We start from the raw sequence: 26,639 nt of genomic DNA on the forward strand, positions 1-26,639 counted from the left end.
GAACAATGAATTTGCAGCGCTGGAAAACAGTAAATTCACTAACACCATACAAAACAATAAAGTGATATTGATTAGAGACCAAACATAACATTGAATCCAAGTGACTTTAATATGTAATGTAGAATATGGTAACTAAAATATAATACATAAAGCATATGTACATCAGATATGACATATATGAAAAATAGTTAACAAAATATGTTAAATAGCATATAAATGCATGCATCTTAGTTACATAATAAACCATGTATGTACTGAAATTTTATTAATCTGCTACTCAGATTTTAAAAGGTACCTGCTTCAGATTTCTTTCCTATTCTTGAACTTAACAAGTTTGCACAAAGCCTCTTTTTAGGTGTGTGTACACACTCATGATGCATATGTAGATATATATATATATTTATATGTACCATGCACGTACATTGTTCATCCAGGAGTTTTATCCTTTTCATTAAGTAGAAGTCAGAATATGTAACATCGTTCTCTCTTAAATATCCCTTGTTTTACCTGCAACTATACTGTGTGTCCTGTGCGTTTGCTGTAAAGTGTAAACATGTAAAACATCCTGCCACCAAATGCACCAGCTTACTTAGGACAATGAAATATTGTGAGTGAAGCAAAGTGTTATTCTAGGACTTGTAAGTTCACATCACTAACATTTGACTGGAATACCAGAATGCCATTTTAATACTTTGCTTTTGGAAGGAACGCTTACTTGACAGTTCATGTGGGTCTGATATTTCTCTCTATACTTTTTTCAGACATTTTTACTAGTATGAGATTATTTTCACTCAATTTTTATAAAGTGATGAATGCTTTCTCTATTCATAGCGGTAAGTGGGAGTTTGTTAAGGGTACTCAGGTACTGGTCTTTGTGCTGGGAGTTCCAAAAATACCTCTGAAACTCCAGTGAACTCTGCATTAAAAGAAGGAATATCAAGAATGGATGTCTTCAAGAGAATATAGTTTTTTTAAAAATAATTTTTCTGGAACATTTTTGTTCATTTTAGTGAACCATGAGATGAGGAAAAAAAATATTTTTTGACAAATGATGTTCCTCAGGAGTTGGATTTGGGACTGGTGCTGTTTAAGAGCTCTGTCGGTGCCATGGACAGTGGGGTTGAGGGCACTGAGTTGCATGGTGTGGTTCCCATGCTTGAGGGAAGGGATGCCATCCAGAGGGACCTGACAGGCTCTGTGTGAATGCTGGGCCTGCACAAGAGGAGTAAAAGCCTGTCTTCCATGTCTGTGCTCATTCCCTCTGGTTTGTATCATAAGGGAGCCACTGTACATCCAGAGAGCCCAGCTGTAGAGGCAGTGAAGAGAGCAGCAGAAGTCCTGTTCCAGTGGGAAGCTGTTGGCTCCTCCCAGTGTGAAGGGCAGAGACCACAAGAGAGGAGTTCTGAACACTTTTAGTGCAGGCAGCAGCGGGGACTGAGTAGCTCTAACAGATGAGCAGGACTTACAGGGAGAAGAGCAGCAGCAGGAGAAAGAAGACACCAGTTTGGGAGATAAATAATGTTGGACAAATCATTTGTTGCTCTGTGCCTGTAAGGCAGGAGAAATAATAGACTCCTTTGAAATACTGTCTCCTTTGCCATGTGGCAGCAAAGTTGCTTTTCTCTTTCTGTTGCCGTTCTTTTCCTCTGTGATGTTGTTTACTCAACCTGAACTCCAGGGAAGAGATGTGCGGGATGCTACAAGGATGGGAAATTCTGCCTCTGCTCCCTCAAGGCTCTGGGCTGGAATTTTAAGCCCAATGTTTATTATCATTTTATTAGCCCAAATCTAATACGTCATTTAGTGTTTCTGGAAAGAATGACTACAACTGCTTGGCATTGCAGGCTTTTAAAGGTTAAATGGCAAATTCTGAGCAGTCTTCAGAGATGTAGTTTTGTGCCATGGAAGCGGGTCTTAAATACCTGTTATCTATATTTTCAGGAGATACTTGTGGTACATTGACTGCGTTCTGAAAGTTGATTTGTACTGGCAGTCTTGGGGTGTTGGAGAGAGAAGCTCTCGTTAAGTGTAGAGTAATACTGAGAAAGTTCTCTATCTAGAGGATGTGATTTCATTTAAAAACACCAGTCTTGGAGCATCATGCATTTTTAAATCCAAATTCTTCCAAATGTAGGCATCTCTTAAATACTGTGGTTATATATTCTTTACATTATAAATGACTGAAGGTAGAAATGATCTGGAGACATCAAAATTCAGGCATCCAGTCTAATCTGTTTTTCCCTTGCTGCAGTCCCAGCCTCATAGGTTCTTCTTCCACTTTTCCCCATGACAGCAAACCTCAGGGCAAAGATACTGCCTGTAAATCTTGTCTGAGGCAGGATACTGGATGAGGAGGATATTAAGATCTCTTTAAACATAGCATGGCCACATGGGACCATTGGATCATCGGGTTCCATTTACAAAGCACAGTTGTTGGTTTTTTTTCAGCTTATTCTCAGAGTAAGAGACAGCCAAGACCAGATTCAAACTGGGGTATGAAAAGAATGACTGTTCTGTTAAACTGACTCCAAGAATGTCATAAAAATCTGAAAACTGAGTTAACAATGTATCTCGTCTAGTCCTTTGAGACTGGTATTTAAATTAGAAGAAGACAACTTTGTGTAAGATTGAGTGCAGCCATTATCATGGATATAAACAACGTACTTTCATTTGAAACAGAATCAAAGAAGTTATCTTTTTGATGGTGATTTGCAAGTATAACTCATTATTCACAGTTTCTGCTATGATAAATACATGTCTTTGGACAATACAGGGCATACTGTATCTGCTTCCTGATATTTTTGTTTGTTTAAAAAATACCTATCCCCAGGCAGTAAATCTTGCCATATAATCTGCAGTCTAGAACCTTGTTGCTTTAAGATGGTTAAACAGTTGTCATAAAATATATAGAGCTTTTCTTTAAAATTAAAGAAAAATTAGTACAACGAAAAACAATTTTACCTCTTCATAACAGCTTTCCAAGTGAAAGCTCATTCTGCACATACCTGTGTTTTAAAAATATAGTGGTATTTTCAGTTGTTGTGTGGCACAATGTGACAGAAATATGCTGTCTTTTGCTCTTAAACCGTGCCATGTCATGGCTTTTTACAAAATCCTACTGAAGTTGGTTGTGTTTTTAAAAAAAGAGTATTAGTTACCAGCCATCTGCAAGCATGGCTTCAGGGGTGTGCATGGTTGTCAGGAACTCCTAACTGTTAGTCAGTTAGACAGACTAGCATGATTTTCTGCTGCAACACCTCTGGTGAGATCTCTAGAGAGAAATCCTTGTTGATTCTGCTCTCGGTAGAGCATCCTGGAACTGTGTCATGCTGTGTTGTATGTTGGGGGGATGTCCATATCTACAAATGAATTCTTCAGCGTTGTACCTGCAATATAAACAAAAGCATCTTATGTGTTCATCTATTTATTTCAGGTTTTTATTTAAAATACATTGCTGAGTGAATAAGGGAAAATAACTAAAACCAGAAATAAAAACTGGCTACCACCAGAATGCAACCAGGGTCAGATTAGCAATGACATAAGAATTTCCTGTTTTGTTGATTCAAAGTAAACAGTGTTTCAGTCAAAGAACACTGCAGTGCTTAGCATCAAAATCCATTTCTTCTTGGAGCTCCAGTAAATCTATTACCTAAATGCTCATTAAACACCTATTGCTGTAGCACATACTGAGAATACTCTCGGAGAGCAGTGGGTGCAAACACTGTGAACATTTGCTGTCATGGCCTTGTGTTGTGGCACAAGAAATTAAAGGGGTGCCCCTCTCCTCAGCCAGATGCTCTCACTCTCATTTTGTCCTGTTTTCAAAGTTCAGCTCACAAGCCCCAATGTAGTTGCACTGCAGCCTTCTAAGCTGCATGCAGTGGCTCTTTGTGGAAGAGAAAATGCACCTCTTGTGCTGGTGAGGACAAACAAGTCTAGGGTACCTTTTCAACTTTGTCCCATATTCCATCTACCTGCAAGTGTCTTTTTAGCAGGAGTTTTGTCATTAAGCTTCTGAATTTCCATGAGATAAGTCAAGCAATCCTCAGAGCCCTCACCACTCCTAAAAATGTAGTTGTGTTTTTTTCACGATTCTTTCCAGTGATGCAGCACAATGGTTTCCCAGACTTTTTGCAGAGGAACCTCACCTTCAGGAATTGAAGGTGGAGATCTGCAATCAGTTCTGTTTGGCTTTAGTATTCCCCCAGCAACTGCAGCTTTCCCATTGTCCCCCCTAGCCAGCCCAGACCTCTCACAATTCCCTTTCTTTGTTGTTGTCCTGTTCCCTTCCTGTGACATCTCTGTCTCTGCTGCTGGCTCAGACAGCAATGTCACTAAAACATAGCAAATAGATTTGGACAGATCAATCTATTTCCCTCTGATGTCATTTGTGTGTCCTCTTCTGTGCAAAGTCCTTTCCTAGAGCTCATCTAAGTGACTCACTTCATTGGTTGGAAGGCACTAACGTAAAGAAGTCCAGGATTAGATGTTGAGGGAAGTAGTAGAAGAAAGAATATACCTACTTTTCCCCCAGACAGTTCTTGCTGAGGACCTGTCTTAGGTACTCCTAAAAAGCGTTATCAGATCAGCTGAGGTGGACCTCTCTGGTGTATTGAGACTTACAGGTTCTTGTAGATGCAATTCAGAGTGTGGCTTTTGCTGCACTCTCGATTCCCTCGTGCCAGCTGGTAACCTCTGCCCATTGTGAGGAGCAGGCAACAGGGCTATGACTGGGCAGGCAGAGGAGGGCAGCACACCTGATGGATGGGACAGGGCATCCCCGGGAGGGAACCTGGTCACCAAAGCCACTTATGTATCAGCAGGATCTCACTCTTACCCTGTTCTCAGTGAAAGCTCTGAAGAAAGGATGCGCAACAAGGCTTAGAAATTTAAGTGATAAAAGTCACTTGAAAGTGACTTTTAAGAAGTAAAAGATAAAACCAGAAAAATCTTCAAATGTGCTTATGGATGGCTTACTTAAGTAAAAAATTGCTAATGCCTTCTTACTATTTCTATTTACATTTCATGTAATTGGAAATGTAAGTAGAAGACACCTCTGCACTCCTGCAATACTCGAGTGGTTTTTGTTACTCAGACACTTTGGGTCTCCTATACACAACCAGCCTGTCAGTGTCCCTAGGCAGTAGCAGAAATGGCTCCCTAGTTTGTGCCCATGATCCAGCTGCTGGGAATATCTGCATTCCTGCCTGCTCCACCGACCCAGGCAAGCTTCCCAATCAGGGAGGAAGCCTAATCCTTTGAGAATCCTAAACGTAAATACTGCAGCAGTATTTGGCAGGTCAGCACAGGAATTTGTGATATTCATGAACTTGCTACAGTTTATTTTCCTTGATCCGGAGGCTGTTTTTCCAGGGGTTAGAAGGGACCGATGGACCGGTTTGGACCTCCTGCACTGTGCAGTGCTGTCGGGAGCTGTGGATCGTGTCCCTTTCTGACGGTCCACGGATTTTCCCCGCGGAGCCCAAGTCCAGCACTGCCGGGGGAGCGCTGACACCTCGTGGCCGAGCTCCAGCTCTGGGCCCTGGGTACGTCCCCTCTGTGGCTCTGCTGGAGCAGCCTCAGGCTGCGGGGTCCAAGCTGCAGAATTTTTACATAATAGATGTATTTTGTAGTTGGGCTTTGTAGCCAGGGTTGATGAGGCCAGGTCGCCTGCAGTGAGGAGTTTATCAAGTTGACTCCCAAGTTGTGTCGTGCCTAAGATTTTTTGCTAAGAAGCTCAGTTTCTTTGCTGTGCCCAAGTCATTCAGGATGCTTGCCAAAAACGAGTTTTGGCACCTGAAAATCCCCATGTAACCTGAATGTTGGCAGTTCCTGGAAAAAAAGCAAAGAGGTTTAGAATGTGTCTGGAAAAAAATTATATGAAAAGCTGCTCAGTGTAAAGGTCTTATGCAATTGTTTGGATTGCTGTGCTTCTTTCTGTTGAATGTACACTGCAAGCTCCCAGTCTGTGCCGTCCTCAGAGAGGTGTTTCTGTCAGTTTTTTGAAGTAACATAGTTTGCAGTTCTCTAAGGCCCCATCTGCGGTGAAAAGTCACACCCAAGCCCTGTCACCCTGGAGAAATAAATGTTCTATCCAGTTAGCAGTGAGGTAAGGAAAAGACTCAGGATGGTAATGTTCTTATTCAAAACACTCCATGTCAGCATCAGAGTTGGCAACAGGACAGGGAAGTTTTTAATGTGTGTTCCCTGCTCTGGGCCCTGGAACTTGCTGTTTGACAGCCCAGAGGACAAGGACAGTGGCTCTGGTAGCAATTGTGAGAAATGTCCGTGGTGCAGATCTTACCTGATGATCTGAATTGCCATGAACTCTAAACTGTGCGTGTAACCACTGAAAATCTGAAAACACCTTGTGAGCATGTCGGCCCTCACAAGGATCCAGAAAGGATGTAGACAGTACGGCGTTCCAGTATTCACGCATCCCGTTCACAGCTGTGTCACCGGGCACGGGCTGCCGTGTACCCCGGCCTGGCCTCAGGCAGTCCGGGGGAAGGACTTCAGTGCTGTATTCCTTGTGCCGGTGGCTCATTCCTCCAGCAGCGTGTGCCGGAGCCGGCGAGCACGAGGCGGCGCAGCAGAGCAGCAGGAGCGGGCGGCGGGAGAAGGGAGGGCGGCAGCGGGCTGAGAGCTGGGTCTGGGAGCGGGATTTTGGGGTCCTGACGGTGTGCCCGGCACTGCAAGAGGGCTCTGCAGCCTGTCATTCCTGAAGCCGTAATCCTTGCTAAGTCCAGTTCTTTTGTAGAATATCTGACATTTTAGAATTTCCTAGGCAGCAGCTCAGTCATTTCATCTGCAGATTTCCTGGAATTTATAGTGGCATTATTTAATTACTCAGTTCCTGAGCAGCTCCCCTTTTACAATGCAGTTTTCATGATATCTCAGCTCTACCTGCAAATTAAAACTGTGGAATAGACTCAGTGATGTCCCAGTTCTCAGTTCCTTCCTCCAACAAGCAGGTCTGATGATTTTTTTTTTTTGGTGTAACTTTTATCAATTGAATTGCTAACCCTTGTTGTACAGGCTTTGAATTTTTCAGTTATTTTTCGCCATACCTAAAGAACATATTTCAATCTTTTGTTGACTGCAGCAGAACACTGGCCCTTTAAGACCAGAGGGGATGTTTTGCAAGATCAGTTGCTCATGTGCCTAAGGAAATCTATTAAAAAAATATTTGATGTAGCCTTTGCTAGAGAGAAGAGTGTCTTGGGAGTTATTAATGTCAGGAGCGAGTTAGAATGTAGGACCACTGTCCCCTTAAGGGCCTGGGATGAAGGATCCTGCATTATAAGGTTTCTCCTTCTCTCATCTGGGACAAAGATATGCCTGTTATCTCAGCCTCAGAATTGAGAGTGATTAGATGAGTGAAGCTGACCATGTATCTGATGGAAGATTGGCCTAATATGGACTCTCCAAGCTAAGAGAAAAGCCCTCTGATTGCAGTTGAAAGGGAACAGCAGGAGGAGGAAGTCAAGGAAGTCTGGTATGGAAGCTTATTAACACTATCAGTTAAGAGATCAATAGACCTCTATGCCTGCCCCCCCAAACCCCTAAAAAAACAAACAAAAAAAAAGCTGATTAGCTTAAGTAGACACTGGGAATGGGAAATTGAGACAAGCTCTTTGCAGGAGCTGTTTCTACCATGAGGGAATGCCCTGAAGCATTCTTTGTCTAGCCTGGCAATTGAACTGCTTATAATAACCTTGATACCAAGGTTATTTATTAGCTCTGCTGTCACACAGAGCTAATTGCTCCAGCTGCTGTGTAGGTTGGAAGTTAGCTGGAAATTTTCTGAAGGAATGATTTTCAGATGGAGAATACACTACTTTTCGAAAGTTTAAATATTACTTGTAAAAATTCACTTTTATTGGAACAATAAAAAAAATGCTTCCAGAAAAATAAGAAAACCACCTCACTACCTAGAGTATTTGACAGTAGAACTGAATTGATCATAAGCAGCAAGCACAGAACAGGCAGATAATCCTCCTCAGTGGTCTGGGATATTCAGAAACTCCCTTTCCCTACAAACCTTAGTTTTGAAAAACTGTAATCGTGAATTGGCCTGATTTTTTAAAACCTGGAGGGTTTTCATTTGCCAGTCACCTCTGTTTCAGGGCATGTATCGTTTCAGAAGAGCCTTGAGCACACTACTGCACACTAACAAAAATAAGTACCATGATTTCTATTTAGAAACACATTTTGTAGGAAATTCCAATACTACTGGCAATAGTGGGTTGGATTTCAGCCCTGCTGAAGGCTGACCACCCACATGCACTGCAGCTGGGCTGATGCCCTGTGAATTCAGAGGATCTCTGTGCAGGGGCCAAAGGACCTTGATGCTGTAATATTATATCTCTGAACACTGTACAGTTTTCCTTGCTTGTAGACCTCAAATTCTCATTCAGAATCAGCTTCAGACAGGGAAGAAATCCAGCACATATTCTCTGTCCTTCTCCAGTCTTTATATGCCACTCCAGAGATCTTAAGAAACCAAAGCAGTGTTTTCTAGGTAGAATAGAGGTTCCTCCATAGCTCAAAGGCCAGGACTGTACTACTGATTTTGTGATGAGGCAATTATGCACAGATCAGCACCTGGGGTGTAACCTGAAGTCACTTGTGCATAAAAAACATCTTGTCACTCACAGATAATCAAGATGTTATACTTTAAAAATCTTTTTTTGCTGTTGTAAGCTGCATCTGCCTTGGAATGCTGTGCCAGCATGGTATACTGCATATTATTATAATACATAATACCTGTGCTGACAGGGCAGTCTGCGTGTGGACATCACCTAACTTGCCAGTCCCTCCTTTCCCCAAACTACACAATAGAAAAGGCACAGAAAGAAAATAAAGGCAGAGCCTCTTTAACTGCTTCTTGCTGGAGAAACAGTAATTTAGGAGTAACATGGTCCCTGGTTGTTCTGCACTTCTGAACAAACTGTTCAGAGCAGTTTGTATCTGACCCCATAACTCCATGACAAACTTCAAAGGTCAGGCAGCCACTCTTCCCTGCCTTTCTTAACTGCATCATATGCAGTGTTTTTCCACTCCTTCGTGACTGCATTCTTTCTGTGAATCTTTTCATGTCTGCATACCCATCCTAAAAAATTTCATAGCAGAAAATTATTTAGATTAAATATTTTGTGAGTATGTGAGCAAATGGAATTATCACAACGTGATAAAATAACTGATAACATTATATAGAAATTTCTCTCTTTTTTTTTCATCACAAGTGACTTGAGTAACATCCTTCTGGAATACTGTCTCTGAGAGAAACAGTGTCTGAGCTCTGTAGTGCTTTCCTAAATACCCCACAGTCTCTGCAAGTTAAAAAATCATCACATGCTTAGTGCACTTGATTATGGGGACAGGGGCAGGCTGTCAGAATTTGTCTGTGATCCCTGATTCCAAACAAACTTTGCAGTTTTGCTGTCTGCAGCTTGTTCCCATCCTCATTGTTTGCTTCACAGCTCATGTTCAGCCTCTCAGTCAAGGTCACCGTCAGTCTGAAAATCAATTTTCCATGCCTCCATTACGCCTTCCCCAACCTTATTTCTTTTCTTATCTCTCTCTCTGAAAGAGCTGCCTGCACAGCTACGGCTGACGCAAAAGTTCACATGTGCAATATCTTAGCCAAATAGGAAGCCTATAATAAAATAGTCTGTAAATAATCTCTTCCCCAGTTATCATGAGCCTTTCAGATTATTTATATTGGGCAGTCATTTAAATCTTGTCAGTGCTCCATTGTGCTGCTGTTGATTGAAATGGTAATGAATGCGATACAATCTCTCAAATTGTTCAGTTTTTAAAAAATGCATCATTTCCAGGCAGTTAGCAGAGTTACAATTGCATCTGGCTCATTGATTGCCATGTACAAGCTGGCTGTGTCTGCAGGGCACAGTCAGTCTGGATTGCAGTGAATCCTGTGTCATCTTTGTGTTGCACATCTGTGGTATATTTGCTGACTTGCTAAAGTTAAGGTCAGCAAACAAGCCCCCAGCAACCAACAGTAAGCAGCAAACTGGTCGGAAGTATGTTTGCAATTAATTTTCCTGAGCCAACTGCTTTTCTTTTGCTGGGTACAGCTCACTATCCTGCAAGTCACTGCACTGCCTTTGACTCAAAAGTCTCTCTCTGTTCTCACATCCAGACTATGTCTGCATCTGGTTTATTCTGTGCCTGAAATCCTTTTATCCATCTGTCTAAGGCTGTAATTTATGTTATGTTTGTATTAGTTCTAAAATTTCTAATCAGAATTTCCCTTGCCTCTGGCCTTAAACAGCACAGTCGTGCCTGTTCATATCCACTCAGAGTGTTGAAATTTAAAAATAGTATTTTTCTGTCTATTTGAACCCAAACACTTGTTGCTTTTTTTTATTTTCCCTCATCTGTCTTACTCCATAACATCCATCATTTCGTGGTTGACCCCCCTTCCAAGGCTTCTGAAGGCCAGTCTCTATCCTGTCAGTTGTATCCTAGCCTACCTAAATACTGATTCATGTTTATGATTAGTCAACAATAGGGGTCTGCACTGTCTCCTTGTTATGTTTCCACAGAAGAAATTTAATGTTTTCTCATATGGAGCTTCTTGTGTGTGGAAGTCCATCCCTAAAAGTATGAAAACACTAGATGGCACTTCCATTTCTGAAGGGCTGACTGGTACTCTCCTTTTCCTTGTACTTTTCCATCTGTCTGTATCCATCTATGGGTGTTTGCTTTGCATTGTCATCCCTAGACATCATTTCCAGCCCTTAGGAGTACAGACCCAAAAGGTGGCCTTTGTTTATACAGCACTTAATGTAGGGAGAGAAGGAGGGTAAATGGGAAGGAAATCAGACATCCAGGCCTGGAATATGTGGTCATGGCAGCAACAGAAATGGTTACGTGATCTTTATTTTTGCTCTTGCAAAGCTGAAATTGAAATTGGCTTTTGCCTGAATGTTCTCTATGGTCACTAACCTCTGTGCTAGAGCTTACAAAATCCTGTTCATTTTTACCTCCTTAGTGTATTTATAAGGCCAATTGTTGTGATATTGTTTTGGTAGTAAGTAGCCAATACGTAGATCTATATAAGTTTTCTAAGCTTCAGTGGAATGCAAATCTACATGAAGCAGTGATGTGACACACAGGAACAAGCTTAATTTTCCCTCTGGAACAATTCCAGATGTAAAATGGATGCTTCCACTCTCAGGTCCAGATTAATATCACTTCCGCTTACTGAAGAAGGCCTGACAGCAATAAATAGAGCTGGTGAGAAATTGCAAAGTGTTACGTACAAATTTATTGGCTTCATTTTGAGCCATGATGAAATAAGGCAAATCCTTCACTTTTTCTGTCTTAAAAAGTGCTGGGTCACGTAGAGTTTAAAGAGGTAAAAATAAAATGGCACCATTTCCAGTGCAGAACCTCAGCTAATTTGTCAACCCTTCAGCAGAGGAGATTGACTGGGGCAGCTTCTCATGCTGGGGCAGGAGTGTTTTATTCCAGGAATATGTGGGCAGGATCTCATCTCTGTACCAGAACCGCTCTGTGTGACAGAATGGGAAGGCATGCAAAGACTCCAGAAGCTCCTTGGTGGCATGTTCACCTGCACCACTTCATGGGAGGGGTCTGAAAGTTCATCAGTCTCTCTGATGTCAACTCAGAGGAGTTTTCTGTGCCACCCTTAACAGGAGATGGTGCCTGTCTGAGCTCAGAGGTTGTGGAGCCCTCCTGAAGAGACTACTTGACATGCTAATCTTTCCTGAAGAAGACAACTGTACTATTAGAGAAAATTACACTCTCAAAGGGGGTTATTAGCAGACAAAAAAAAAGGCTTGATAACTAAGCTCTTTTTCTTGCAAGTGCTTAATTGCACTTTGCAAGATAGACAAGGAAGCCATCCATACCTCTGGGGCTCTAAAAACTGTTGAGGTGTTTAAAGAGCAATTCTCTAAAAATGTATCACTGGAAGTAGAGCTACAGAGACCAGGTATACTCGTTAGATGCTGAGATCTGGTCCAAGCAGTCCAGGTTTGAAGTTTAGTGACAGGTATCCCAGTTGCAGTACCATCCAAACCAGTAAAAATGTGGCTGTGAGGGAAGCACTGCTGCAGTCAGATCCTTGACCTGTGCCTATGGTTCTCTGGAGAGAGCACCTGTCCCAGCATGTGGGTTTGGATCCAGGTAGGCTAATGAACTGTGACCAAGCTGGCTGAAGTTTGTCCAGCGCTTCACTGGGGCTGCCAAGAGCTCCAGGTTCTTTTCGAGCCAGGGCTGTCAGGGCAGCCTTGGCAGTTGGACTTTATCTTTTTGGTCTTCAGCAAAGTCAGGCACAGAGGACCCAACTGTGCAGTTTTCCTTTACAGTCCTGCCAGTTGAATTTGTTCACTGGCAATAGGAATATTTTCTTTAGTTGACCTTCCCACACCTGGAAACTGTGTTGCTCACTACAATTCACATCTTTGACCTCCTAACAAAGACCCAAAGCATTAAAAATGCATGAGGCCCTGGTAAGGGGGGCAGCTCAATGGCTGCATTAGCACCGAGGCTGAATTATTGATAGAAAGGGTGATTTTTACTTTCCTTTTAGCTGTTGAATAATAGATTAAAAGCTGCACAATCAGATTATTTTCATTACTCACGTAAATTACTTGTCCAGTTAAGAAGAGCGAGGAGAACGAATGAAAAGCACCCAGGAGTGGCAAATACATTAGACATAAAATTTTTATGTTCTAGAGTATTTATTAATTTTAGATGCACTTTTGAATAAATGTTTTGATTTAACAGGAGTAATAAGGAATATTATATATCATTTAGGAGATTGGGATAGACTTTATTTTCTCTGACTGAAACTATGATACATTTATCAATACAGAACAACTAATGTGTTCTGTATTAGCTGGAGCCCTTGCTAACCCAAATGAGGGGTGTTTAACAGTTGAAATTACCAGACAGAATATCTGATCTTTTCAATTATTATATTGTGGAATCCCTCAGCCTTCCTGTGTGTGGTATGCCACCCTGAGATGTCCCTATATGTGTAGTCCTAGAGAAATAATGTCTCTCTTTGATTTTGCTTTTTCCATTTAGTTTGGCTGCAGTAAAAATAATGCCTATTAAATCTTTTCAGTGACCAATAATCTTTTTGGTTTTTTACACTGCCTTTGGCTACCAGTTCTCCTGGCTGGTTATGACTGTGCCCAGCAAGGATCCTGCTGCACATTTCTGTTAGTCAATCAAGAGCCTTCTTACAGAAGGTATTGGATGTCACGGTTACCCTCAATTTTGAATAGGCAGTTGCTTCTGCATTTCCACTTGTGCTACTCTCCTGCAGAGCTGGATGATGATGACTTTGAACTGGACAGCTCCTCTTCTATCAGCTTTGAAATTTTCTCAGCAGAGACTCAGCAAGTATCTGGTAGGCTGACTGGGCAGCTTTCCACTTATATCCCTGTGGCAATAACTTCAAAAAGAGGAAGAATGAGCAAATTTCCTTTAACTGAAATAATTAAAAATAATTTGTTACAGCCTCTAAGGAAAAGTGGGACTTCCAAAATAGTGCATTTCCATTCTTCTATTGGTATTTTCTTAGCAAAAGAACCAAAAGTGACACAGCTATCAGTATTGCTTCATAGAAGTACCACAAAATGTTATGGTTTAGTCATGTTGGGTATTGATTTAGAACCCACGCAAATCTCTGGAAGAATCTACCTGGATTTGTGACAATGTCTGTTGATGGGAGGCATGCCATTTAATACAACAATTCAGGGTTAGATTTCTGCACAATTGTGCCTTTTAGCAGCCACACAGGCTTGTTCCCTTGCACACCCCTAGCTGAGAGAGAATAAATAATATCAATGCACTTCTCAACACGATCTTCGTGGACAGCCTCAACTCTCCAGCCTCAGTCTCCACGCATTTTCAGGTCACGGGTTCTCAACAGGGGCAGGAGGATTTGCTAAATGTTGTGGTGCTGAAGACTGTGTGGTAAGAAGAGAAAGGAGGCAGCATGAGTTCACTGTGAGTAGGCTGCTGAGTGACTATCCAAGGGTAAAACAGAAATATGTACCACTGACCTACTTAGTGTTGAAAGTCTCCATATTCCATTATTGATGAACTGATCCACTTAATGCCCTCCTTGTTGCCTGCAGTTAGCTCAATAGCAGGATGATTTCAACTATTCCTCGCATTTCTTTTCTTCATATAATTAGGATTTCCCTGTTTTACAGCCAAATAGCCTGACCCAATGGAATATGTACAGCTGAAATATATAGGCTGAGTCAGAATTTTGGATCTGCTTTTAAAACCTAAATTTAGACACACAAGACCATGAATTTTAATCTGCGTGGTGTGATAAGGTCTATAAGGAAAAGCACTGATGATGATAAAGTCTTGTGCTTTCAGCTTGCAGTTTAGAATTGATCCATTTTAGTGGGGTGTTTTTAAAGGACAGTTTCTACAGGATTCTAAAATATCAGCATTGTATTTTTGCTTTTTTTATACTGTTAGTCAAACTCCAGCAATAAATCAGGCTTTTCTTTGTTAAAGAAACTCAGTTGCTTCTGACAAGCTACGGTGGCAAATGGTGATCCAAATAAAACAAAGATTTTATTCTAAGAATGTCATATTTTTAGTGTATTTTAAAAAGATCTATTTTAAAAACTTGCTTTTAGGTTCAGTATATGTCATACAGATAACTAGAGAGTTGAATATAAATTACATCTTAACTAGTATGAGTGACTCTGTTCACTTTGCTGAAGGAGGTGATTTTAATTTGGAAGATAACTTCTTTTTTTTAACAGTGAGGGCTGTGAATGTGGTAAATGTCACGCTGTCAGCCATGCGTGGGGTGGGGAGGAAGGAGAAAGAAATCTTCCTGTGCTATGTTTAGCAACGCTCATGACATAAAAACAGCAACTGGGCTGGGCTGTAGTAAGTTCTGTAAGTTTTATGACCCTCTTATTTAGAACTGATTGTATGGCTACATTGGTTTGACTTAATAGCAGTCTCTTGAAAAAAAAAAAGGAAGGAAAAGTAGAGAGTCAGTCTAGGACATGCCTTGGTAAACACCTCGGGGCAGGCAAAGGGCAAATGCCCAAATTACTTCCTTTGGGCTTCGTAACTTCTTGGTTCCTGCCAGATTAAATCTCTGGCATTGCCAGTGATGGGGTACAACAGATCACAAGGGCTGTGGACTGTGGGGCAGATTTTGTGCTGAGGGATGACCTCATTTCCCTTCGTCTTGAAGGAACTACAAGACTACAGACTCCTGGAGCCCTGAGTGCTACACAACTTAAGGCATCCTTGGATGCCTTAAGGCAAGGAGAAACCTCATGTTATGTTAGTTATTCTGCAAACCCTTCTGTGGTTTCACATACTTCTTTTGAGACACTGTGAGTTTTTTTCTAATGCTCAATGTTAAACACACCATTTCTGTGTGAAGTTTAGCAGGTCTTTTTGTTAACAGTTATTACCAGGAGTCTGGTGTTGTGAGCCATAGATCTTGTATCTGGGCAGATCAGCTTGGATAATGATGGAAAACATGCAAGGTCCTACAAGTGTAGCTGAATTTTCTGCAGTAACACTTGAGCTGTGCCCAGCATTGTGCTGAATGGAGAAGACAGTATTTCTGTGTCATCTTTGCATTCCTCTTTTCCAGTCATTGTTGTAGGATGCTCTATGCTGTTGTATTTCCAACCCTATAGAGTTGCTCTGCCAGCTGGAAATTGGCCAGTATGAATGTGACCCAGAAATTTGACAGTTTTTTATAATAGTGTTGAATGCTTTTTCTTAACCATCCAAGTATTCCCTTTCCATACAGTCAGTCTTTGGAAAGGGGATTCACTGGATTTATGGTGCTTAGTCAATCCTAAGAATCTGTCCTGTGATTTAGCATTATCTTGACTGCCTGTTAAGTTTGCGTAACTTAACTCAGCACTTTGTCAGAAAATGTTGAATCACTGACCTGTTTACTTCTCATAACCCAGCAAAGGCTCTTTTGTAGCCCTTCCCCCCATGTCCAAAAATTAGGACACATTCTATTGGAAACTTGCATGTCCATTAAATGATGTGAACATAGAATGGGTCGGAGTATCTGGGAAAATAAGTCCAAGGGTGCCCAACTGCAACACAGTTAGCTGAACATGGCATTCCTCTTGCTCCTGACGTTCTGGGGAGGGGAACTCTACCTGATAAAGGCGGAGGACTTACACAGTTAAAATTTGTGTTTTGTAAGCATTTGTATTCTTGCAGATGCATCAGTTAAAAGGCCCCTACACTGTAAAAGCATCTCCACACAGCATGGGAACATCCTGTTTTATTTAAAAGATGCAAAGTGGCTACTTAGGCATCATAGTTGAATAATGTGTTGCATTTCATGTTTCCATTTGCATCCTCTTCAGAAAGTCACTTAAAAGGTTGGAAGGACACAGTGAGCAGGATTGAGTTTTCTGTATTTTATGGCTCAAATGTCTAATGAAAACTTGGAGAAGAAAGAATAGAAAGTGATTTCAATGACACTTCAGTTCCAGTGGTACACAGCTTGCTGCTATGCCTTCGTGTGTCAGCTAAAGTGTGCCTGATAAAGCCAGGGCTGGGCACTGGTGAGGCACCTCAAATCCTGTGTTCAGTTTTGAGCTCCTCACAGCACGAAAGGCATTCCCTGGAGTGTGTCCAGGGAAGGGCAATGGAGCTGGGGAAGGGGCTGGAGCACAAGTCTGATGAGGAGCAGCTGAGGGAGCTGGGAGTGTTAAGGCTGGAGGAAAGAAGGGTCAGGGGGAATGTTCTCGCTCTCTGCAACTGCCTGACAGCAATCTATTTCTGTCTATCATAACTGTCTGATCATAACTCTCTCTCCTCCTGTCTCTTTTGTGAGGACAGAATTACTCAGAAGTACTCTTGAATTATGGAAGGTCTAAGTTCGGCCTTGTGAATTACTATGAAGAAATTCCAGAATCTTGTCATTTCTGTTAAATTTTTTTTTCCTACAAGTTGAGTCTAAGCCTTCATTCTTTGCTGTTCATGAATGAACCTCATTGATACCATGGGTGAGATGAGCAGAGGTTTTCCAAGTTTGGGATTTTGATAAAAAGGCAAGGATTTTGTGAGTGTTTTCAGCTAGCTCCCAAGGCATAAAACACACAAGATTTCCAGAAATCACTGCACTTCAGGTATTTACGTTCATGGAAATGCAGTTAATGCCAAGTTATACATTGATTCAAGGTTTCCAGTTTGGAAGGTATTTGACAGTGGTGTGCAAACCAGAGATCAGTCCCACAGGTGGCCCCTTCCCATCTTCAGAGACTGTATTTGAAGAAAAGCCTGACTTTTAAGGAAAATCAGACCTATTGTTAACCAGCATTGATCGATTTATGCTTGTCCCTAACACTGAATTGATCTTTAGCACGGTTCAGGAGGAGAGAGTTTAACTTTAAATGTGGAAACCTGCAAGAAGAGGGATCAAACAGTGGTCACAGGAAAGTAGAACTGAGTTTTCTGAAAGAAGCAGAAGTAGCACCACTGCCCAATAAATAACCTAAGGGAGAAATCTCTAATCTGCAGTTAAACTTGGGTAAATGACTAGTTCTGCCAACTAGTTGGAAGGGAAATGTGAAAGCACAGCTGAAATATTGGCAAATTGTTCCAATAATGAGTTAAAGTTACAGGAATGAACTTTTCTGATGTTTTTGGATGAAAACACATTTTTATTCTCACTGAGATGGATTTTTAAGGTATGCCTCAAAACCACAAAGAAGTATTCTGTGTGTCAATTAATAACTTAGTAGATTTTTCAATTGATTATGCTGCTTTGGGTATTTATGTTACTGTAGATTTATGTCAAAGGAACTAAGTGACTAGTTCCTGTAGAAGGTCAGGAATCATAGTAAAACAAGGTTTTCAATGTTCATTACGCTGAGCTGTGTAGTAGTTGTGTCTTAACTGACTTAAGGATTTTCTTCCTGGGTGCTAGAGAAAGCTCTCTCAGTGGTAGGATTTTGTTCCACTAGGAAAAAAAGGTTGTACTGGGCCATTATTCATCACTGTATTGTGCTCACTTTAAATTTTTGTGCCTTCAATTCTAACACTCAGTGGATTGCTGTGAGATGCAACTGCCTTTAGGGGAAGTTTATTGATCTGTATGTTGCGGGTGATTGCCATATGACATTCTCATTAGGTAACAGAATACTTTCTATAGATTTCCTGAGCTGACTAAATAAAATGAGGACTGAAAGTACAATGCCAGCAGGTCAGGTTAAGGGTGAGAGGCTCTCTCTGCTTCAAGGCAAAGAGACACAGTTAAGAGGAGTGCAGATGCACCAGTAGGAGCAGAAGACAGTCTGGAGGTCCCTTCCTGGAAGACCTTCCTGAAGTCTTGTGGCTTAGTGTCCAAACAATATACAAGGAAAACCAGAGGGAGGTAGATAACAAACTGTTCTTTCTGTATCCTTTTTCCTGGCGGCAGGAAAGAGGCTTCAGGTCTGCACCTCTCCTCCTGCTGCAGAAAGGAATCAGAGCTAAGAGAGGTGAAGGAGGAGGCAGAAGCAGGGCAGTAGCACAGAATTGCAAAGAGGTTGTTTAGTAGTAAGAAAATTTGACCCCACATCCTAATGGAGAATGTTCAGGGTCTACAGTTGCCTAAAGGCAATTTTCTTTAAAAATAAGACTGGATTTGCTGAATCGGTTTGGAAGCCAGTCTAAAACATATTTAGGAATCCTGTCTCACGGGTTTTTTTCTGAATGATAGTTTGGTGCCACAGAGTTGTGAATAAACTCATCTATTGTAAATACATACTGTCCCAATTTCTGTTAATTTGAAATATTTTATAGCATTTTTCAAAAGCTTCCTGAGTAATTAAGAAAAATAATCAAAGAAGGTCAGTAGTAGTTTAGTAACCCACTAAATCTTGTAACTCAACATTAGGAGGTGGCAGTTCATTGCTAACAATGCTACTGTTGTCTAAGTCCTAGGCAAAGAACCAGAAAACATTTCCCAGCTAATTGGAAGCTACGTGAAGCATTCCCTCTTTTAACACATGTAGCATCCCATCAGAAACCACAGTGACTAATGGGCCATTTATTAATAGAACCGGCCCCGATGACGAAACTGTTTGGCTGGTTTGAGCACTGCAATTCTTGGGCCAAAGTCTGTGCCCACTGTGTCCCACGGGCATGGAGAAACCATGGGATGGCTGGCAGTGAAGCAGACTGTGAAGAGGGAACGTGAAAGGCTAGTGCATGCCCTGTGCTCCGTAGGGAACAATGCTTCTTGGCAAACCACTGAGTGGAGTCAGAGGGGACCAGTGGGTCTGCAATTACAGTGAATGCTCCGTGATCCGTGGATTGGGGATGGAGCAGGCTGTGCACACAGGGCTGAGGTGTCTCGCAATGTAAATGTGTGGGAACGTGCTGTGTCTGCTGTTCTGCTCTCCCAGAGCCTTGGCTTGTCTGTGGTTCTTGGCTGCTCTAGCAGGCCAGGCCAGATGGAAGCTCTGCCATGCAGAAAAATATTTGGTCCCACTGCAGTGCCCTCCCCAAAGCCCCTATTATCTTTGGGTTTTCCACTATCCAGGTGTTCCCAGCCCACTGAAAAGCCCAAATCACAGAGAGCTGTCAGCTCTTGAAGAAACTTGTGCCTCACAGAAACACAGGAACAGATGTTGTGTTGACTGGGGAGGACCAGCTCTCTTGTACACTGCCTGTGTATCCTGGGCATGTGCAGGAAAGAGGAGTGTGACCTTGAGAAGTCTAACAAAAGAAGTGCCTATAGGATACCTAAATTGTCTTGCTTAGGTTGTTGCCAATGTTTCACTTCTAGATTTCACAGCTACCAGTACTTCATAAAAATTTTCATTGCCTTCTTTAAGACTGTGCATGTTGCAATGTTCCTTTAACTTCCTTCCTCATCAGCTCATCTACAGTAACTGCAGCTCAGTGCAGGCCTGGTGACCATGTCCACTTTGAAATCCTGTCTCAGTGGCTCCCTGAATTGCCAAAAAGGCCATCTGGTGCACCCTGCCCAAGCCAAGTGGTGCTGGCTTGCAGAGGATTGTGCTCCTCCCTTTGCTGATTGCTCACTGCTGGCTTGCCTGGTTCTCAGCTCAGGTGAAGAGTGACCCAGCTGTGTGTTCTGGTTGTCTCCTGCCCTTATACCCTAGGCCTGTTCCGGGGGACAGTAGTTAAGTTTGCACTTTTAGAGTGTATTCCTCCACAAGACTGGTTGTACCTTAAAGAATTTGTCTCCAAAACCTGAAGTATAGAACATAGGTAAGTGTAAAGAGTTATTATTCACTGTTGGCTTCCAGCATAAAGATTTTTATATTTCCTAGAGGAAAAATCATAATTACAGTCAATATGCAGTCAGATGATTTATGTACATTCGTTTGAATTGCCTCATGTTCCATTCCTTTTGATTTTAAAGGTATAATGTTAGATAAAGAAATGGAGAAACTGCAGTGAGGAGGTTTTTGTGGGTTTTGTTTGTTTTTTGGTGTTTGTTTTGGGTTGTTTGGTTTTTTGCCAGTGTGGGCAACTGGGAGTTTCAATCATTTACCTGTAGAGAATCCAAAATATGGCTGATTAAGCCAATAAAAGTTAGTATCCAATAATAATGCAATTATAGACTTTTTCATTTTTTCTCTATTAATTGGAGACAGAATACCTCCTGTCATAGGTCATAATTCAGCTCAGGGAAGAATGCTACCCTGCTCATGTGGGGAAACAGAACACAGTATGGTTCACATGAGCATACCGATGGTGGTAATTACTGGTATTGATTTCTGAGGAAATCCCACAGGTATTAAGAGCAGTATCCTGTCAGTTTAAATCAATAAAAATTCCTGATTGTGTTTACTGTTTGTTAGGCTGAAAATGAGCTACAGGATTTGGCCTTACAAAAACACAGCTTCCCAAAAACACAGTTAAGGCATAGACAGGAGCAGCAGAGCAGGAACCAGTGTCATGATAGACAGTGGTGAATGACAAGGGGTAGGACCAAGCGAGAAAGAAGGAAGGTGACTAGAAAGGTGGAACCTTTCTTTTCTGATCATGAGATTTAGAATGTTTGGAGAGCTCAGATCTTCACTGCAGAGCAGCAGTTTGCAGTTTGCGGTTCTGAGGTTACTCCTAGTCTATAAAATGTTAGAACATGGTTACTAAGAAATTGAAGAAATAAAGAGAAAACATACATTTTTCCAAGAAAACAAACAAAAAATAGAAAAATGGAAGTAAAGTATGAACAATCAGTATTTAGAGTAAACTCTGTTCTGTTAAATGAAGGGTGCCTGGTCTCTGGATTTCTTTTAAAAGCCCGCTTCATATTTGGATTTTTTTAATACTTGAAAGCCTAAATGGCCCTTTATTAAGTGGGTCTGAAACACATTATAATAGAGTATAATCTAACTTGAGAAACAATAAGCTGCCCCAGCATTTTATATTTTTATAGTTTCATGGCTATTTGATCAAGCCACTGTGGGTTGAAGGCATTACAATTTTTACATAGACTGATGGGTACATTATCTTTAATAATATAAAATCTGTAAAGTTCAGAGGTCAAAAGAGCAAGAGAGACATCTTCCTTTTAGGTGTCTGTACATATGTTTATCACTATAAAATCTCATGACATAAAGCCTTCATTTTCTGTCATTCACATCATACAGCCCTCAACCAGCAATAAATGTCATTTTTAAAAGAACCTCATCCATTCTTAATTTGTGTTTCAAGGATCACATTAAGTCATTCAATCTAGTTGTCATCTCCTTTAGTAAACACTAAAGGGAAAACTAACATACTTTTTTTCCTAAAAGTTATTAATTAAATTAATACTTTTAAATAATTCTTAAATTATTAATTAATTTTATTGCATGATTTTAAAACAGCTTTTGAATTGTGAAGGAAAAAAAAAGCTAAGGGTGTTTCAGAATTTGTAAGTATGATTCATTAAGTGTTCCAAAATTTTACAGGTTATGGTTGAAGAGTACTTTTGAGAGCTGAGATGATTCAAGTATGATCTTGGTTTTTATTGAAGCTTTAAGAAACCTAGCAGAAAAAAAAAAAAAAAGCCTTACATTGCAACCCTGTTGTTTCCTGACATCTTTTTGCTATCTCAGTAGCAAACTACTTCCAAAGATCTACCCACTCTTGCAATCCATCCTAACCAACCTTGCCCTGGTCAGAGGGACTCACTGTAAAAGCACACAGTTTTTACCTAGGAAGCTGCAAACCTGGGGGGTTTGCAGGGTGTATTTTTTGGGTGGTTAGACCACCATCTTAATTATAAATGGGTTTCAGGGAGTTGGTTGCTATAGCAACAGTCTACTTAGTGCTTTTTGTCAGAGCAAAACCCAACTTGCCTGTATGTTTGAGGGAAGACAGAATAGATAAGGAAGGGAGATTGAGCTGGTATTTCTGCAAGAGCCACAAATTGCAGCATCCTCTATTTAAAGGACACAGGCGGAAGAGCTGCTCGTTTCCCTCTATGTTTTTCCTGCTGCTGACAAGCCCTGTTTGACGTTTGTGTAAAATACACCCTTCCCGTATTTCAAAATTGCAACTGCATCAGGGTTAATTAGGGCTAACACCCAATCAAGCATTTCCTAAAAGTGCAGCTGAAAGCAGAGGGCACAATGTCTTCGAAAAGCTGGACCTGTGAAAATTTCTGATGCAGTGGTTTGCCTAATATCTCCTGCTGTACATCAGGCTCCCTCTCCATCCATGCTGAAGTCAGACAGAATTTGTCTTGCCATTGATTTCTCAGCAGGCAGCTCCCTGTTTGTGTATCACAGCCCAGAAACCACCCTGACTTGATTTTTTTTTCCCCCTCTGTTGGCTGTGAGGTGGAGAAACATAACAAAGAAGTGATGGGGGGGGGTGGCAAAAACTCCTTAATCCTGCCTAACTTTAGGTTGTGATTCTCCTATGTCCTTCAGTCACCATCTGTAATGTGAGCAAAGCACAGAACCCAAGGCTCAGCTCTGTGGAGTTAAACAGAGCTTGAAAGCTTTTGCAGGCCTGGCACTGTGGGTGCTGGGGAAGCCTCTGTGCTCTGTGTGCTGAGCACATTTTCAGTTTGTGCATAATCAATTACAACATGCTGCAGGTTTGGATTCTGTAGAGTCTGCACATTTCCTTTGCAGAATGAAACAGGGAGATGAGCCTGTGATAGCAAAGGGCCAGTTCTAAATTATGGCTTTTCTTCCTTTGTGTGAAATTCCTTTCCCAGCTGTTCCCCACTGCTTCAGACTCAGCCAGTGAGATGGGGATTTAGGGATTTTATGAGTCTGGGGAAGAGGCTGCCTTCCTGAAGAGGGTGGGGAGAATTGTTTGGGAGGCATCAGCTTGGCAGCCATGTGGGAAAGGAAAAAGGTTTTTGAAGCAGATTTGGTCTGTGAGAGGCAGCAGAAGGAATGTACAGCATGTGAGAGGGAAGAGTTGAGCCCGTTTGGGGCAAGTTAAAGGGAAAGTTATCATGCAAGGAAAAAGAAGTAGCTTTGGAAAGGAAAGTATCACAATGGGAGAAGACTTGTGAAGAGGAGATGGGGCAATACAATCTGCATTTGACTTCCTTTTATCTATAAGGACAAAGTGGACCTTCCTTTTTCTTGGATCTCCAGTAATCTTTCCTGTATCTCGACCTGCAGACTAACAGTCTCCCCTCGGGTGATATAATCACTTCAAAGTGGAGGACAGCTGATTGTGGGAAGAGAGAAACTTGCTGGTTGCAGTATCTTGGTATCATTTGTGCAGTTCTCATCACTGGCTGCCACTATTATTAAGTGCCACAAGATCTCTTAAGCTTTCCCTGAATAGCCTGACACAGGGCATGTAGAGAGAGGCTCAGATTATTACCTTGCTCCATAGGGAAAACCTAACACACAGTACTTCCTTCTTGCAGAAGAAAGCCTTTCTCTCTCTTTTCTGAGCTCAGTTGCTGTCCAAGAACTGTGAATATCTTTCTCACCTTCAAATGTAAAAGAGATGTAGTCCCCAAGGTTTGAATGACATAAGAAACTTGCCACAGCAGATGTGTGCAGTCTAGTCTTTCTGGAAGAACTGACAAGGAGAGTTTGCTTAAAACAGAACAGCCTTCTGTAAGACCTGATGGGGAACTGTATTTTGGACATTTCCTTAGAAGAGTGCAGGCTCACAGTGCTACTGTGTTCATGACAACAGTCCTTCATGCCTTTCACTGGATGGTCAATTTTGGGTTTGGGTGGAGGTTTTTGGTTGGGGCTTTTTTGTGTTTTGGGGTGTTTTTTTGTTGTTGGTTGCTTTTTTTGGGAGGGGTGGGGGTGGTTTTGGTTTTGTGGGGTTTTTTTAGAAAAATTTACTGGTGCTGGGAATTTCTGTTCTTTCCATCTCCCTATAATCTCAGACTTTGTTTACATAGAGGCCTCTAAATCACAACAGTATCTGTAATTTCCTGAGTGTTGCTAGGCCACAAGAAGAGACAGTGTCTGTTTTAGGGACAAATAGATGTCAGAAAAGGAGGAAATTCAAAAGGAATATTTTGGAAGTTTTACAAACCAAAACTGGTACGTACAGCACAATAGACATCAGGTTTTAAGAAGTGCTTTAAAGACATTAAACAACAGAAGGTTCATAACACAAATTAGAAACCTTTGAAGTTCCTATGCTTAAGTGAGTTTGGGAAAGTGAGCACTAAACCCAGACGTACAGGAGGAGCCACTGTCCAGCTCAGAGAGTGCTGATTAGCAGAATATTGGAGGCTAGTTACTTCAGGTTTCAAAATTCTCCATTTGCTGTGGTTCTGACACTCCTTTTCCAAGCACCTACTGCAGCCCATTGGCAGAGGTGGGATGCAGGGTTGTTTGGAGGCCTCCGTAGCTGGACACAAGTCTTGCTTCCCCCTTCTTCCCAACCCTTATGCCTTCCTGACCGTCTCAGCAAAACTGAAGTGAAGAAGGTCTTCTGCAGAATGGTAACAACTGATTCTTCTAAACAAAAGGCCCAATGCCATGCAGATAATTCTAAGGTCTTCTATAGTCAAACTTATATAGCCCAAACTTGACTTGTATTTTTGCAGTTAAATGAGAACACATTAAACCTCTGAATAAGCAGTTAAAGTGTTTGCATTCTGCCTTGACTGCTCCCCGTTTCTCACACGGAGGCATTGTGTTTGTTTCCTGTCCCTCAGCCTATGCTGCTGTTCACAGAAACTGGTTTTCCTTTCTTTTTTCCCTTCATTGCCATCCCCCTGAAAATCTCAAATTTGAGGCTGAAGGAGACTGAGAGCCAATTGCTGCTCTCAAGGTTAAATCTCATAATCATTTCCCTGGCTTCAAATTTATGCTGGTGCAATGAAGATGAGAATTTAGCTTTCTGTACTGTTGTCAACAGGGGAAAAATGGAGTCCCTATAAGGCTGTATCCATGGAAACCATCCCGCTGCAATAGCGGGTAAAGCAGCAAATCAATTTCTTCAGTTTTAAAATGAAACACGTTATAGTGCATCTGCCATTTGAGGGATTATCTGTGCTGATAACTGTGTGGAAAACCCCTTCTCTAGAAAGTAAGCTGGCAAGAACATTTCTTCCTCCTGATAGAATTCTGATTTTGGGTAGAGTGAGCATTGATGACAAAGTACCATGGAGACAGTACAGCGAGACAGAGCCAAGTCCACAAGCAACAGTGTTTAATGAAGGAGAAAATCGTTTAATTTAGCATTTAACCCAAGTATCTGGGCACATGGTGACTAACACTCAAATGTATTAGCAGAGGCAGTGACCTGTCACCTCTGTCTCCCTGCTCTTTGCTTGCACAGCACCACATGTGACAAACAGTACATTTGTACCTGGTGGCGCATTTCTCTGACCAGCAGTGTGTGTGTGGATGTGACTCTGTGTGTGTGTGTGTGTGGCCACTGGACTGTCAGATGAGATTTCAATATCGAGTTCACTGCAACCTCATCTGGGCATCTGACTTTATACAGGTGTATGTTTCAGAGCCAGAGGCACTTCCAATGCAGAAAATGTGCTGGCTGTCTCTACACTTTGTTGTTTTTAAAATTTATCATGTGAGACTTGAGAGATGACCCCTTTGCTGTGCCATAGAGAGAGCATGGAAACACAAGGATTTCTTACACCAGACTTTGAATGTTACCATGCACTTTCCTCCTGTGTGCACAGGGATTCTGCCTTTATTTTTCACCTATTAAGGTATCTCTGGCCATTTTGAAAATTAATATTGTAGTTTATCAGACAATTGCCTATATGCAGATGAGGCTCCACTCTGCTTTTCCTTTTTATCAAATCCAAATATTGCAGTTTGCCTTCCCTGTGCCTGACAGACTGAGAAATTATCTGTCTGGAAGAAATGTGACTTTATCTAAGAGAACGGGAATGAAGTTGAACCAGGAAGTAATAAAATTGAACGAGCAGGGAATAAAGAGCATTACAGGAATTGCCTAAACTGTGGGTAGCCCTTCAGTTGGTAAGTATCAAATACACATTATTCTGTCACCTTGCAGTGCCTGGGCTGTATTTCATCTGCTTCTGAATCTCAGTTCCTTGATAACAGCAATCACACATGCAATACTGTCTCCTTTTATCTACAGCTGCCCTATCTATTATAGCAATCCTTCTTTGATTGACAGTTATGTATTTTTTGCTGACCTGAGGGCAAGCATAT

The 26,639-nt window shown here is 41.5% G+C and overlaps 1 protein-coding gene across 1 annotated transcript in view; it reads right to left on the minus strand.

Moving 5' to 3' along the window:
* Window positions 1-92: 92 nt before the first annotated feature.
* The window catches only part of AMER3 (APC membrane recruitment protein 3), a 39,740-nt gene continuing 13,193 nt past the window's right edge, over window positions 93-26,639 (minus strand). Inside the window, exon 3 of the mRNA XM_032697390.1 lies at window positions 93-3,386. The gene's annotated coding sequence lies outside the window, so the exon portion shown is untranslated. The remainder of the gene's footprint in view (window positions 3,387-26,639) is intronic.

Source organism: Chiroxiphia lanceolata, chromosome 10, assembly GCF_009829145.1.
Source record: "Chiroxiphia lanceolata isolate bChiLan1 chromosome 10, bChiLan1.pri, whole genome shotgun sequence".
Taxonomy (NCBI): Eukaryota; Metazoa; Chordata; class Aves; order Passeriformes; family Pipridae; genus Chiroxiphia; species Chiroxiphia lanceolata.